The sequence below is a fragment of the Schistocerca cancellata genome, chromosome 3 (genome assembly GCF_023864275.1).
Source record: "Schistocerca cancellata isolate TAMUIC-IGC-003103 chromosome 3, iqSchCanc2.1, whole genome shotgun sequence".
Taxonomy (NCBI): Eukaryota; Metazoa; Arthropoda; class Insecta; order Orthoptera; family Acrididae; genus Schistocerca; species Schistocerca cancellata.
Genome location: NC_064628.1, coordinates 431,681,058 through 431,695,688, shown reverse-complemented (window position 1 = coordinate 431,695,688; position 14,631 = coordinate 431,681,058). Strand labels below are relative to the sequence as shown.

Here is a 14,631-nt window from a genome sequence, read left to right as displayed (position 1 = left end):
CAGCATCATCTGCGAACAACCTAAGAGAACTGCTCACATTGTCACCCAGGTCATTTATATAGATCAGGAACAGCAGAGGTCCCAGAACGCTTCCCTGGGGAACTCCTGATATCACTTCAGTTTTACTCGATGATTTGCCGTCTATTACTACGAACTGCGACCTTCCTGACAGGAAATCACGAATCCAGTCGCACAACTGAGACGATACCCCACAGGCCCGCAACTTGATTAGAAGTCGCTTGTGAGGAACGGTGTCAAAAGCTTTCCGGAAATCTAGATCCCCTGTCGATAGCGGCCATTACTTCGTGCGAATAAAGAGCTAGCTGCGTTGCACAAGAACGATGTTTTCTGAAACCATGCTGATTGCGTATCAATAGATCGTTCCCTTCGAGGTGATTCATAATGTTTGAATACAGTATATGCTCCAAAACCCTACTGCAAACCGATGTCAATGATATAGGTCTGTAGTTCGATGGATTACTCCTACTACCCTTCTTAAACACTGGTGCGACCTGCGCAATTTTCCAATCTGTAGGTACAGATCTATCGGTGAGCGAGCGGTTGTATATGAGTGATAAGTAGGTAGCTATTGTATCAGCGTACTCTGAAAGGAACCTAATCGGTATACAATCTGGACCTGAAGACTTGCCCGTATCAAGCGATTTGAGTTGCTTCGCAACCCCTAAGATATCTACTTCTAAGAAACTCATGCTAGCAGCATGTAGAGGTGAACATGATCCCCAAGGATAGATGCATAATTGTGTTGGTCCATTGTGCCTTCCAGAATGACGAAATCTCCCAGGGAATGCCACGAAATCATCCCGAGACCGTAACGCTCTCTCGTCTGGCCCGGTCCCTTCCGACGATTGTTGCACAATGTTTGCTTTCAGACGTTTCAAGCCGATGGAGCATAGAACGTGGTTCATCTGAAAAGGCCACCTATCGCCTCTCAGTGGACGTCCAGCTGTGGTATTGGCGTGCGAATCCCTGTCTTCGTCGTCAGTGAACGACAGGCAGCATGGGTGCGGAAGCCCGTACGTAACGACGTTCGCTGAACTGTCGTTGAGGAGAGATGGTTGGTATCCCCTTGGTTCATCCGGACGGTCAGTTGCTCGACAGTTGTACATCTATTCGCCGGACACATTTCTGCAGCCGTTGTTCACCACTGTCAACTATGGCTGTGGCGTACTATAGTTGCCTCAGTGCCAGATTTGTATAGCACCATTTTGTCGTATACATTTAACCACTCGGGACTCGCCGATCCCTGACGAAGTGTAAAATCACTGGGATCTCTGAAGTGAACCCCATTTGTCATCACCCAAGAGGCAGGTGTAGCTGCAACAAACATCGCAGACGATTAAAAGCAGGCTATCAACACTTCACTTGTGCAACTAACAGCTCCACCAATGCACTGCCCTTTTATATCCTGAGTACGCGACACTGCCGCCATCTTTGTATGTGACTTTATTCACCTCAGTGTATGCACTAAGGATAGCACTATGAGCTGTGATTACCGGTTTAGATGTTTCAGTACACCGGCTTCTAGCCTGTCTACGATCACGAGTTCCTAGATAACAGAACGCAGCATGTCATTCTCAATGGAGAGAAGTCTTCCGAAGTGAGATTGATTTCAGGTGTGCCGCAGGGGAGTGTCATAGGACCGTTGCTATTCACAATATACATAAATGACCTTGTGGATGACATCGGAAGTTCACTGAGGCTTTTTGCAGATGATGCTGTGGTGTATCGAGAGGTTGTAACAATGGAAAATTGTACTGAAATACAGGAGGATCTGCAGCGAATTGACGCGTGGTGCAGGGGATGGCAATTGAATCTCAATGCAGACAAGTGTAATGTGCTGCGAATACATAGAAAGATAGATCCCTTATCATTTAGCTACAAAATAGCAGGTCAGCAACTGGAAGCAGTTAATTCCATAAATTATCTGGGAGTACGCATTAGGAGTGATTTAAAATGGAATGATCATATAAAGTTGATCGTCAGTAAAGCAGATGCCAGACTGAGATTCATGGGAAGAATCCTAAGGAAATGCAATCCGAAAACAAAGGAAGTAGGTTACAGTACGCTTGTTTGCCCACTGCTTGAATACTGCTCAGCAGTGTGGGTCCGTACCAGATAGGGTTGATAGAAGAGATAGAGAAGATCCAACGGAGAGCAGCGCGCTTCGTTACAGGATCATTTAGTAATCGCGAAAGCGTTACGAAGATGATAGATAAACTCCAATGGAAGACTCTGCAGGAGAGACGCTCAGTAGCTCGGTACAGGCTTTGGTTGAAGTTTCGAGAACATACCTTCACCGAAGAGTCAAGCAGTATATTGCTCCCTCCTACGTATATCTCGCGAAGAGACCATGAGGATAAAATCAGAGAGATTAGAGCCCACAGAGAAGCACACCGACAATGCTTCTTTCCACGAACAATACGAGACTGGAATAGAAGGGAGAACCGATAGAGGTACTCAAGGTACCCTCCGCCACACACCGTCAGGTGGCTTGCGGAGTATGGATGTAGATGTAGATGTAGACATTGATGTACTGGGAACCATGAATAGTTTCGGTAGAAGGTCCAAAACATCGGCCTGCGCTGTACTGAAGCTTTTTATCGCCTATGGTTTGTACGGTGGCATGACATCTAGGAGGGGGACGAAGGGAGTGGGGAGGCGGGGAGGAGGGCAAGAGGTGGCACTGAAATCTGATGTGCAGATTTTTTATTCTTTACAGGAGTAGAAATACTGCCACCGTACACAGGCAAGGCGATTCGTGTGAAAAGATTTCCGACGCGATTATGGTCGCACGACGGGCATTAACAGACTATGAACGCGGATTGGTGGTTGGAGATAGACGTATCGGACTTTCCAGTTCGGAAATCGCTAGAGAATTCAGTATTCTGAGATCCACTGTGTAAATAGTGTGCTGAGAATATCAAATTTCTGTCATTACATCTCACTACGGGAAGCGCAGTGGCCATGGCCTTCACATAAAGGCCGAGAGCAGCGGCATTTGCGTAGAGTTGTCAGAGCCGACAGACAAGCAACACTGCATGAAATAAGTGCAGGGAACGTATCCCATTAAGACAGTGCGGCGAAATGTGGCGTTAATGGGCTACGACAGCAGATGTTGGACCCGAGTGCCTTTGCTAACAGCACATCGCCCACTGAGCCTCTACAATGGGCTTGTGACCATATCGGTTGCACCCTAGACGACTGGAAAACCGTGGCCTGGTCCGGTTAGCCCCGACTTCAGTTGGTAAGAGTTGACGGTAGGGTTAGAGAGTGGCGCAGATTCCACGAAGCCATGGACCAAAGTTGTCAACAAGGCACCGTGCAAGCTGGTGATGTCTTCATTCTGGTATGGGCAGTGTTTACATGGAATGTACTGGGTCTTCTGGTCAAACTGAACCGATCATGGACTGGATTTGGTAATTTACGGCTACTTGGAGGCTCTTTGTAGCCATCTATGACCTCCATGTTCGCAAACAACGATGGAGTTTTTATGGCTGACAATGCGCCATATCACCGGGCCATAATTGTTGACGATGGGTTTGAAGAACATTCTGGACAATTCGAGCGAACGATTTCGCCACCCAGATCGCCCGTCATGTATCCCATCGTAGATTTAGGGGACAAAATCGACAGGCCAGTTTGTGCACAAAATCATGCACCGGCAACACTTTCGCAATTATGGAAGGCTGTGGAGGTAGCCTGGCTCAGTATTTCGGCAGGGGACTTTCAACGACTTGTGGAGTCCATGCCACGTTGTGTTGCTGCACTATCCCGGGCAAAAGAAGGTCCGACATGACATTATTAGGTATCCCATGACTTCTGTACTGTAGTTACATAGAGACGGATTAAAGCAGCCGGTTATAAGTTAGTTGAACCGTAGTTGCCAATAACACTCATGAAATCGATAAGTTTCAGAGCAAGCGCTGAATCAAAGAGATTTAAAAGTTTAGGGAGAAATGTCGTCAAGTGGTATCACGAGGAAGTAAATTCTTGAGCAACTAAATTAGAGACGCGTACCTAGAAGCGAGGAGAATTTCGTTTAGCTCAGATGAAGATGGCGTCATGTCATAGCTTGGATTCAACGACAGTGAGAGACCTCAGAGCATCGCCCTGAGGTTTAGTGGTGACATAGATGCTCTCACAGCAGTAGGATTGAGGTCAGGTAGGTGACGTGGAAAGGGGAAGGGGACAAAAAAAATGGTTCAAATGGCTCTGAGCACTATGGGACTTAACTTCTAAGGTCATCAGTCCCCTAGAACTTAGAACTACTTAAACCTAACTAACCTAAGGACATCACACACATCCATGCCCGAGGCAGGAGTCGAACCTGCGACCGTAGCGGCCGCGCGGTTCCAGACTGTAGCGCCTTTAACCGCTTGGCCACCACGGCCGGCGGAGGGGGACAGACAGATGATATTATCAGAATGAAATTTTCGCTCTGCAGTGGAGTGTGCGCTGATATGAAACTTCCTGGCGGATTAAAACTATGTGCCGGACCGCGACTCGAACTCGGGACCTATGGCTTTCGCGGGCAAATGTTCTACTGACTGAACTACCCAAGCACGACTCACGCCCGATCCTCACAGCCTTACTTGCACCAGTACCCCGTCTCCTACCTTCCAAACTTCACAGAAGCTCTCCGCTGCAGAGTGAAAATTTCATTCTGGAAACATCCCTCAGGCTCTGGCAAGCTATGTCTCCGCAACATTCTTTCTTCCAGGAGCGCTAGTTCTGCAGTATCGCAGGAGAGCTGCTGTGAAGTTTGGAAGGTAGGAGACGACATTCTGGCGAAAGTACAGCTGTGACGACACGGATTGAGTTGTCCCTGGGTAGCTCAGTCGGTAGAACGCTTGCCCACGAATGACCAAGGTCCCGAGTTCGAGTCGCGGTCCGGCACACAGTTTTAATCTGCCAGTAGGTTTCAGATGATATTATTTCCATGTTCATCAAACCATTCTGACAAGTCAGGAGCAAACTGAAACGCCGCCAAAGCCTTACAGACAAGTAAAAGCTAAATGAAGCTAAAACCAGCGTAAGGCGGTCTATGCGTGAAGTGTTCAACGAACTCGAAAGTAAAATTCTGTCTACAGATTTTACAGAAAATCCTAAGAAGATTTGCTCATTTGTTAAATCATTGAATTGGTCACTGTCTTCTGTCCAGACACTCTGTGGCCGTAATACCAGTGACTAATAAATGTCCGAACCACTAAAAGTCTTTTCGCAAAACTATTTCACAAAAGAAGGTCGCACTGTAGTTCCTCCTTGAAAATCGTCGCACGAACGACAAATTGACAGATATCGAAATAAGTGACCAAGAGATAAAAAAGTAACTGAAATCGCTCAACAGCGGAAAGGCCACTCAATCTGGCGGGATACCAGTTCGATTCTACACATTGTACGCAAAAGAACTTCCCATCTTCGGGCAGCAGTGCATCGTTGGTCTCTATAGGAGCGAAGCGTTCCTAATGATTGAGAACAAGCAGATATCATTCCCGTTTTCAGCAAAGGTCGTCGAAAAGACGTACAAAACTATAGGTCTATATGTGGCGTCGGTTGATTGTAGAATTTTGGAACACGTTTTAAGCTCGAAAATAATGACATTTCTGGAGATCGAAAGTGTCCTCCGTAGGAATCAACACGGATTGCGAAAACAACGATCGTGTGAAACCCGGCTCGCTCTGTTCGTCCAGAGATCCAGAAAGCAGCAGCCAAACACATTCACGTAGATGTTGTGTTCCTCGGGTTCCGAAGACGTTCGAGACAGTTCCGCACTGCCACCAGATGAGCCAAACAGTAGCTTACGGATTATCAGAACAACTGTGTGACTGGACTGAAGAGTTTCTAGTAAACAGAACATGACACCCTATTCTGAACGGAGAGAAGTCTGCAGACAAAAAAGTAACTTCGGGCGTGGCACAAGACAGTCTTACAGGGCCATTACCTTTCAGTACATATATTTACATAAGTTGCACATGTTGGCTGTACGTGATCTGATCTTTGGTAACAAATAAGAATTTTTGCAACTATAAGAATTTTTGCAGTCAAGATTGCGTATTGAAATAGTTTTGTTTCCTCAATGACCGGTTTCGACAGCATCTAGCTGTCATCTTAGGATCTACAATATCAATATTCCATTACTATGACAATCTGCGTAACTGTACAACCAATATATAAGTGGAAAAGCGTAACAACCTGATCACAATAATTTTTACATATCTTCTGTAAATAGTACTACTGTGTGTGAATCGCACAACCATAACGAGATCACATTACATTTATACTACTTGTTAAGCATGTTCTTGTTAAATTTGATACGCCATTTGTCATAAAAGAGGTGTAATATTTACCCATAGGTGCTTCATATTGCAGTTTACAGTTTTTCAGCATATTATATATTTTTTATTTTTACTGTCTATATTATTTTCCCAAGAATGTTTGAATGTTGGAGCTGTATTTCCAAGGCATGCTGGCCTGCAAGTATATCCTTAGCCAACTGTTGCTGACATTACACTTAAACGTCTGCATGAGAATGTCGTTGGTATAGTTTTGTGGATGATTTTGTAAATGCTGGAAGTAGGACTGTATGTATAGTCACCATCAACAAGATAATTTTTTTCGTTTATGCCACTCTACAGCCTACAGAAGAGTTAAAAAACATAATGAGAAGATAACAAAACAATAAAAAACAGGAGATAAAACGGTGACCTTTTTAATAATTGCAAAATGGCGGAACGTTGTGGAAGTTAAAAAAGAGAAACACGGGGTTGACGATGCTAATGAACACACACCGTAAGTAGACAGGTACAATTTAATGAACAAGGCGACAGTCTGGTTTCTGTTCGCATGAAATAAAAAACTACCTAGCGAGAGTATGGTTTCTGTTTGCAACACATAAAAAAGGGGATGCACAGCACTTAATACTCACTTAAACACTGCACTATCGAGTAGACACGAAGATAATGCATCACAGCCTAAAGCAGATTGGGAGGGGGGCGGACAGATAAGGGGACAGAAAGGGGGGGGAGGAAAATCAAGAGGGGGAGCCAATAAATGGAGAAAACACATAAAAAAGGGGAGCAGGGTAGATAGGAAAAGGAGTGGGGAAGGCAGAGGAGGGGAAAGAAAAAGGACTCGAGGAAGAGAATGGAGTCAAAGAGAGGGTAGGCAGGGAAAAACAGGAGGGACTGGGGGGGGAAGAGGGGGCCCGGGAAAAGGACAGAGTTAGGGAGGAGGAGGTGAGGATCAGATTGATAGGAGGGATAAATGGAGGGAGAGAGGGCATCATCTGGGAGGGGGAGTTGACGGAAGCCACCTTGGGTTGGTTGGTTGTTTGAAGTTTAAGGGACCAAACAGCAAGGTCATCAGTCCCTTGTTTCAAATGTGGTCCATTCCGCTAATGTGACATCTCAGGAAAGTCAGAACAATAAAAGAGAAAAGGCTAAACACGTAAAAGGGCAGTCATGTTGTCAATGGTAAAAACAAAATGAGGGAAGTCAGCAAGAGAACGAACCCAACGCTATGCTGATGCAGCATAGGCAAGACCACCTGTGACTTAAAAGGTGCAACCGCTAGAATGTAGAAGTACGTATGGGAAAAGGAGACTAACCAATCCTTTAAAAAAAAGGGTAAAACAGACTAAAAGGGGAAGAAAAGAGGATCTCGGTCAGGGAGGTGAATCGGGAATCTCCGAACACGGCTTACAGTGGGACACTCACCGCCCTGCCCCAACACCAGAGAGGGATTAAAAACATTAAAACTGAGAATAAAAACCACTTTCCCGGAGGAAACCTAGAACCAGAGAGACCATCCGGGAATCGTCAGCCAACATCAAAGATAAAGTGTGGGGGAGTCTCTACTTAGCACGCAGAGCCAAAAGAAGGGGGCATTCAACCAAAATGTGGGCTACTGACTGGAAGGCTCCACAACCACAAAGTGGGGGTGGCTCATCACGCAAAAGAAAACCATGGGTCAGCCTGGTATGTCCGATGCGGAGACGACACAGTCTGGTCGAGTCCTTTCGGGAGAGGCGAAAGGAAGAACGCCATGGGCCTGGTGTCAACTTAATCGCACGAAGTTTATTAGACAGGGGAGTAGCCTCCCAAGAAGTGGCCCATGACTGTGCGAAGTGGGATTTGATGTGAAGCCGTAAATCCGCTGCAGGAGGGGTTACAGAAAACGGGGGGTAAGTGACTGCTCCCCCAGCCAAACGATCAGCGAGCTCATTACCCGGGATACCCACATAGCCAGGGACCCAAAGAAAGTCAATGGAACAAGCAGCACGGTGAATATCAGCGAGATGGTCATGGATGGCAGAGACCAAGGGATGGCGCGAAAAACACCGGTCAATAGCAAGAAGGCCACTCATCGAGTCTGTACATAACAAAACGCGGTTGTGTTGGGACTGTTTAATAAAGGTAAGGGCCTGGGAAATTGCCATCAATTCCGCAGTAAACACCCGACATGTAGGTGGCAGCAGATGATTTTCCGTTCCAACAGAGGACGTGAAGGCATACATCACATGATCAGCAGATTTAGAGCCATCAGTGTAAAAAAACAACAGCATCCCGAAACTCCCATAAAATTTGGCGGAAAAAGGAACGGAACACCACTGGGGGGGATGGAATCTTTCAGACCTCGGCGGAGATCCATCCGAATTCGAGGCCGAGGAACTAACCAAGTGGGGGTGGAGGGGAGGGAGCGAGGAAGACAGGACAAAGAAGGAAGCTGAAAATCATGGCAAAGAGACGCAAGGCAGAGCCCAACCGGTAAACCCGCCCGAGGGCGGGAGTCGGGTGGGCGACGTCCATGGTCTGGGAACAGGATAGAATAGGAAGGATGAGTGGGAGAGGAACGGATAGCGAGTGCATAAGACACCAGAAGCTGGGACCGCCGAACAAAAAGGGTGGGGTGGGGGGGGGGGGGGATCCCAGCTTCAACCAGGAGACTATCAACAGGGCTAGTAGGAAAGGCACCGGTGGCCAAACGGATACCACGATGGTGGACTGGATCCAGCACGTGCAGTGTGGAAGGAGCAGTTGAACCATAAACTTGACAACCATAGTCCAAGCGAGACAGAACTAGAGCACAATAAAGACAGAGAAGGAGGGAACGGTCCGCACCCCAAGAGGAGTGGGCAAGGAAGCAAAGGACATTGAGTTTATGAAAACATCCTACCTTCAGAAGTCTGATATGGGGCAGCCAAGTGAGCTTGTTGTCGAAAAGAAGACCCAGAAAACGAAACTGTGGGACCACAGGCAATCGTTGTGCATCGAGATAGAGCTCTGGATCAGGGTGGATCGTAGTACAGCGACAGAAGTGGATCACCCGCGATTTTGAAGGAGAGAATTGAAACCCGTGTGAGAGGGTCCATGCAGAGCCACGCCGTATAGCTCCCTGGAGCTGCCGTTCTGCAGATACCATCGAGGAGGAACTAACACAAATGCAGAAATCATCCACATACAGGGCAGGGGCGACCAACGGACCGACAGAGGCCACAAGTCCATCGATAGCAATGAGGAAAAGAAGGACACTCAAGACAGAACCCTGAGGAATGCCCGTCTCCTGGGTCCGTGGAGAACTAAAAACAGTACCAACTCGAACTCTGAATGACTGATGGAACAGAAACTGGCGGATAAAAATCGGGAATGGGCCCCGAAGACCCCACTGATGAAGGGTAAGTAAGATGTGATGGCGCCAGGCCGTGTCATAGGCCTTGCGAAGGTCAAAAAACACTGCAACCAAATGGCGGCGCTGGGAAAAAGCCTGCCGAACTGCGGATTCCAAGCGAAGTAAATGATCGATTGGAGACCGTCCCTCTCGAAAGCCAGACTGGTAAGGGGACAATAGATCCCGAGATTCGAGGACCCAATGGAGCCGATGGGCTACCATCCATTCAAGTAACTTACAAACAACATTGGTCCAACTAATTGGCCGATAGCTGGCAACAGACAGGGGGTTCTTACCAGGCTTAAGGACAGGAACCACGATGCTATCCCACCACTGAGAAGGGAAGTCACCCTGGAGCCAGATACGGCTAAACACCCGAAGAAGATGTTGTCGTTGTGGAGCACTGAGATGTTGAAGCAGTTGGTTATGAATGGAATCTCGGCCAGGGGCCGTATCATGAGAAGAAGATAGAGCAGAAAGAAATTCCCATTCAGTAAAAAGTTCGTTGTAAGATTCTGACTCACGGGGGGTAAAACATAAGGTGGAAGCTTCAGCCCGCTGTTTCTGATGAAGGAAAGCAGCTGGATAGGAGGCTGATGCTGATGCCACTGCAAAATGGGTCGCAAGATGTTCTGCAAGAACTAATGCGTCTGTACAAAGGCCATATGGGAGGTGAAGGCCTGGGAGGGTGGACTGCCGATGGCAACCTTGGAGAGAGCGAAGTGTAGCCCATACCCGTGACATAGGGACAGTAGAACCAAGGGAAGAAACTAATCGTTCCCAACATATCCGCTTGATCTGTTTGATTAAATAACGGGCTTTAGCGCGGAGGCGTTTAAAGGTAGTAAGGCTGGCTATGAATGGGTGCCTCTTAAAGTGTTGCAAAGCTCGACGGCGATCACGGATGGCAATGGCAATGGCCATACTCCACCATGGGACTTGCCGGCGACGAAATGGTCCAGATGAGCGCGGGACATCAAGGTTAGCAGCGCGAACAATCGCGTCAGACACGTCACGTAGGACGTCATCAATACAACCCGACAAAGAGGGAGAAAACACGACCTGTGCAGTGTATAGAGGCCAATCGGCGCGTTGGAAAGACCAACGAGGTAACCTGTCCATCGGGGAGCGGGAAGGAAGCGAGATAATCAATGGGAAATGGTCACTATCACAAAGTTCGTCGTGTGGCGACCAGTGTAATGAAGGGAGGAGAGAGGGAGAAGAAAGAGAAAGATCAATGCCAGAAAAGGTACCATGACCGGCACTGAAACGAGTAGGGGAGCAATGATTAAGAAGGCACAAGTCGTGGTCTGCAATTAACTGGTCAATGAGAAGACCTCGCCTAGATGGAAAGGCACTGCCCCACAAGGGATGATGAGCATTAAAATCCCCAAGGAGGAGGAAGGGAGGAGGAAGTTGCTGAAGAAGGGCAGTTAAGGCAGCAGGTGTAAGAGTCCTGTCAGGAGGGAGATAAAGATTGCAAACTGTGACCGCAGAGTCTAGGTGGACCCTAACAGCAACTGCTTCCAGTGTAGTTTGAAGAGGAATCCACGTGCTAGCAATGTCTGTACGGACCAACGTACAAACGCCACCAAAAGCCCACAGGGGTCCGACCCGATTTCGACAGAAAACACGGAACCCACGGAGGGTCGGTGAGTGAGCATCAGTGAAATGAGATTCCTGGAGAACCACACAAGCTGCAGAGTAAGACGAAAGAAGGGATTTCAGTTTCGGAAGGTGACGATAGTATCCATTACAATTCCATTGGAGAACCACAGAACGATGATTTAAATGGGGGCTGAACACGCTTAAGCCAGTCATACCGCCGGATCCCCACACGTCACCGACAAGGAGGGGGCGACATCCATGAACGACAGGTCAGAATCCGGTTGTGAAGTCGGGGAAGGGACCTCCGGTGACACCAGAGGCTCTTTGTCCCGGGACTTAAGTTTCTTCTTCTTTTCAGGCTGAGATCGAGGAGGGCTGTGTGGCATAAAGGACCCAGCTGCAGCAAGATCAGGAACAGAAAGAGACCGGGCGACCTGGGGGCCGACAGACCGCGGCTCTCGCGGTCGTCGCGCGGCAGCAGACCTTTGGCCTGGAAGGTGCCGGGAAGGGGCATCCCGGGAGAGGCGCCCTTGACCGGCAGACGCCGAAGGAGTGGGACACTTCTCCGGCTGGGGAGGGGGAGCAGCGCCCAGAGGAGAAGGTGTGGGAGCCGCAGGGGAGGGGGGAGGAGAGGGGTCCGGGATGGGGGTAAGGAAGGGGGAGGAAGGGGTGAAGATGTAACCAAGGTGTAACTAGATGTCATGGACACAGGGTGAAGACGTGTATATTTCTTACGGGCCTCTGTGTAGGTTAAACGATCGAGGGACTTATACTCCTGTATCTTCTTATATACTGGGCAATCTGGTGAACGTGGAGAATGACTAGTGTGGTGTCACTGCCAGACACCACACTTGCTAGGTGGTAGTCTTTAAATCGGCCGCGGTCCGTTAGTATACGTCGGACCCGCGTGTCGCCGCTATCAGTGATTGCAGACCGAGCGCCGCCACACGGCAGGTCTAGAGAGACTTCCTAGCACTCGCCCAGTTGTACAACCGACTTTGCTAGCGATGGTTCACTGACAAAATACGCTCTCATTTGCCGATACGATAGTTAGCATAGCCTTCAGCTACGTCATTTGCTACGACCTAGCAAGGCGCCATTACCAGTTACTATTGATGCTGTAAAACATGCGCAGTCAAGAGCGACGTTCACCATTTACGGATTAAAGTTAAGTATTCCAACAGCTACTTCCTTTTTTGCGACAGTCTAATTTCCTTGTCCTGTTCCAGACCTCACGCCAGCCTGCGTGAGCTAAAACGCGTGCCTTTCGGCTTCCTCTCAGACCGGTGTTGGCTCTCCTGCCAACCCACAACAACTACCATGACAATTTACACACACAGGAGGGGGAACACAGGGACTCCTCTCATGGAGTGGACGTCCACAGTTACCACAGAGAGGGGCCTGGGAACAGCGGGAAGACATGTGTCCAAAACGCAAGCACTTAAAACACCTCATAGGAGGTGCGATGTACGGCTTCACATCACATCGATAAACCATAATCTTAACTTTCTCAGGGAGGGTATCCCCTCCAAAGGCCAGGATAAAGGTACCAGTATCAATGCGATTGTGTTTAGAACCCTTCTGAACACGTCGAACAAACTGAACACCCCGCCGTCCGAGATTGTCCCGAAGTTCCTCATCAGTTTGAAGGATGAGGTCCCTGTGAAAAATCACACCTTGTACCATATTTAGAGACTGGTGGGGCGGGGGGGGGGGGGGGGGTAATGGACACAGGAATTGTGCCAATATGGGTACAGGCATGAAGGGCCGCAGATTGGGCAGCTGAAGCAGTTTTGATCAGCAACGAACCCGACCGCATCTTGCTCAGGTAGTCAACTTCGCCAAACTTGTCTTCAATGTGTTCCACAAAGAATAAAGGTTTGGTATTGGTGAAAGTATCTCCATCAGTCCTGGTGCAAACTAGATAAAGGGGGAAAGGTTTCACCCCTAGCCGACGGGCCTGATCCTCTTCCCAGGGGGTAGCCATGGAAGGGAAGGCCGAAGGAGCAAGAGAAGCAGCACTTGAGGAATCAGTTCCATGCAGATAGACGGCCGCAGAAGAATGGCCAGAGTTCTGGGCCCGTATGCATTTCATTTGCATAGCGTCCGCCCTGATACCACCCACTCCAATCAGGGGCTCTCCTCACGGGCGCCACCCAGCCACGGCAAGGGCCGTCTGGCACGGCGGCCATTGCTGGGAGTTCTGGTGCTCCATGATGACGAGCAACCACTCCAAGGCATGCATGAGGAAGTCACAGCTCAGGTATCAGAAGTGTGATCCCTGTGTGTTCAGGGGGCTCAACCAAAAGGGTACATAGCGACCCCACCACACGGGCTGGCTACTGTGCTGGCTATGCACCCTAGCATCAGACAACAATGTGAAAGAAAAGGTGGAATGTACTAGGAGGGTGCACGTTGGAGACACTAGGTAAGGTGTTCTTCCCCAATTGGCTCACACTACAGAGGAGAAATTTTTTAATGGAGGTCAAACCCCAGAGGGGGACCAAGGAATGCCAAAAGGAGGAGATGATTACGCAACAAAGCCAAATTGTAAAACCAACAGAACCAGGAAGATAGGGGGGGCCAACATAAGCAAGGACACCAAGAGAGGGAGAGGAGAGGGCGACGGGAAAGGAGCAAGGAGGGGAAAGGAGGGGAAGGGGAAGGAAATGCAGCCTTGGAGAGAAAGAAGGCTGCAATAGCTCGGGGCCCGTGCTCGCCACGCACGTATCCACAAAAGAGTTGTGGACCCCCTGGGGGGGGGGGGGGGCACCTTGGGAAAAGAGATGAAGGGTGTAGAGGTGGAGGTTAGGGGGGACACAACAGTGAAGGCGCAGCAGTGGGCGGGGGTTGGAGAAGAGAGGAGTAGCCAGGAGATGGGGGGGTCAAGTCTGCGGGAGGTGTAGAGGACGTGGATGTGTTCGAGGAAAAGGAGTGGATGGGGAATGGAATCAAGTCATAGAAGATCTACGTGGGGGATAATTCATCTGCATTCATCTGCTATAAATGTAGTACGTAGTGATATAATTGTATTGGTGATTCAGGTGAACTGACAGTCTTTGCTTATGTTGGGATATTATATAAATGCTTACCGTTGTTTTCACTTAGACCAATAGATAATTTTCTCATTATAAAATAACCATTCCTGTATCAATGCGTCTAGTGGATACACTGTAGTATTTCAAAGAATATTTAATAATCGTTGTAACGGCTGACTTACACCACCTGTTAGCACAGTGTGTAACTGCGCGGCAATGCTACCACTGAATGCTTGCTCAAGTGTCTTCTGACAGGCCGTGCCTATAACGGCTCCATGGAAGAACGAAATTTCGTAAA

At 48.6% G+C, this 14,631-nt stretch overlaps 1 protein-coding gene across 2 annotated transcripts in view; it reads right to left on the bottom strand.

Moving 5' to 3' along the window:
• Window positions 1-14,631, bottom strand: part of LOC126176736 (uncharacterized) — a 598,867-nt gene that overhangs the window by 522,370 nt on the left and 61,866 nt on the right. The window lies entirely within an intron of this gene.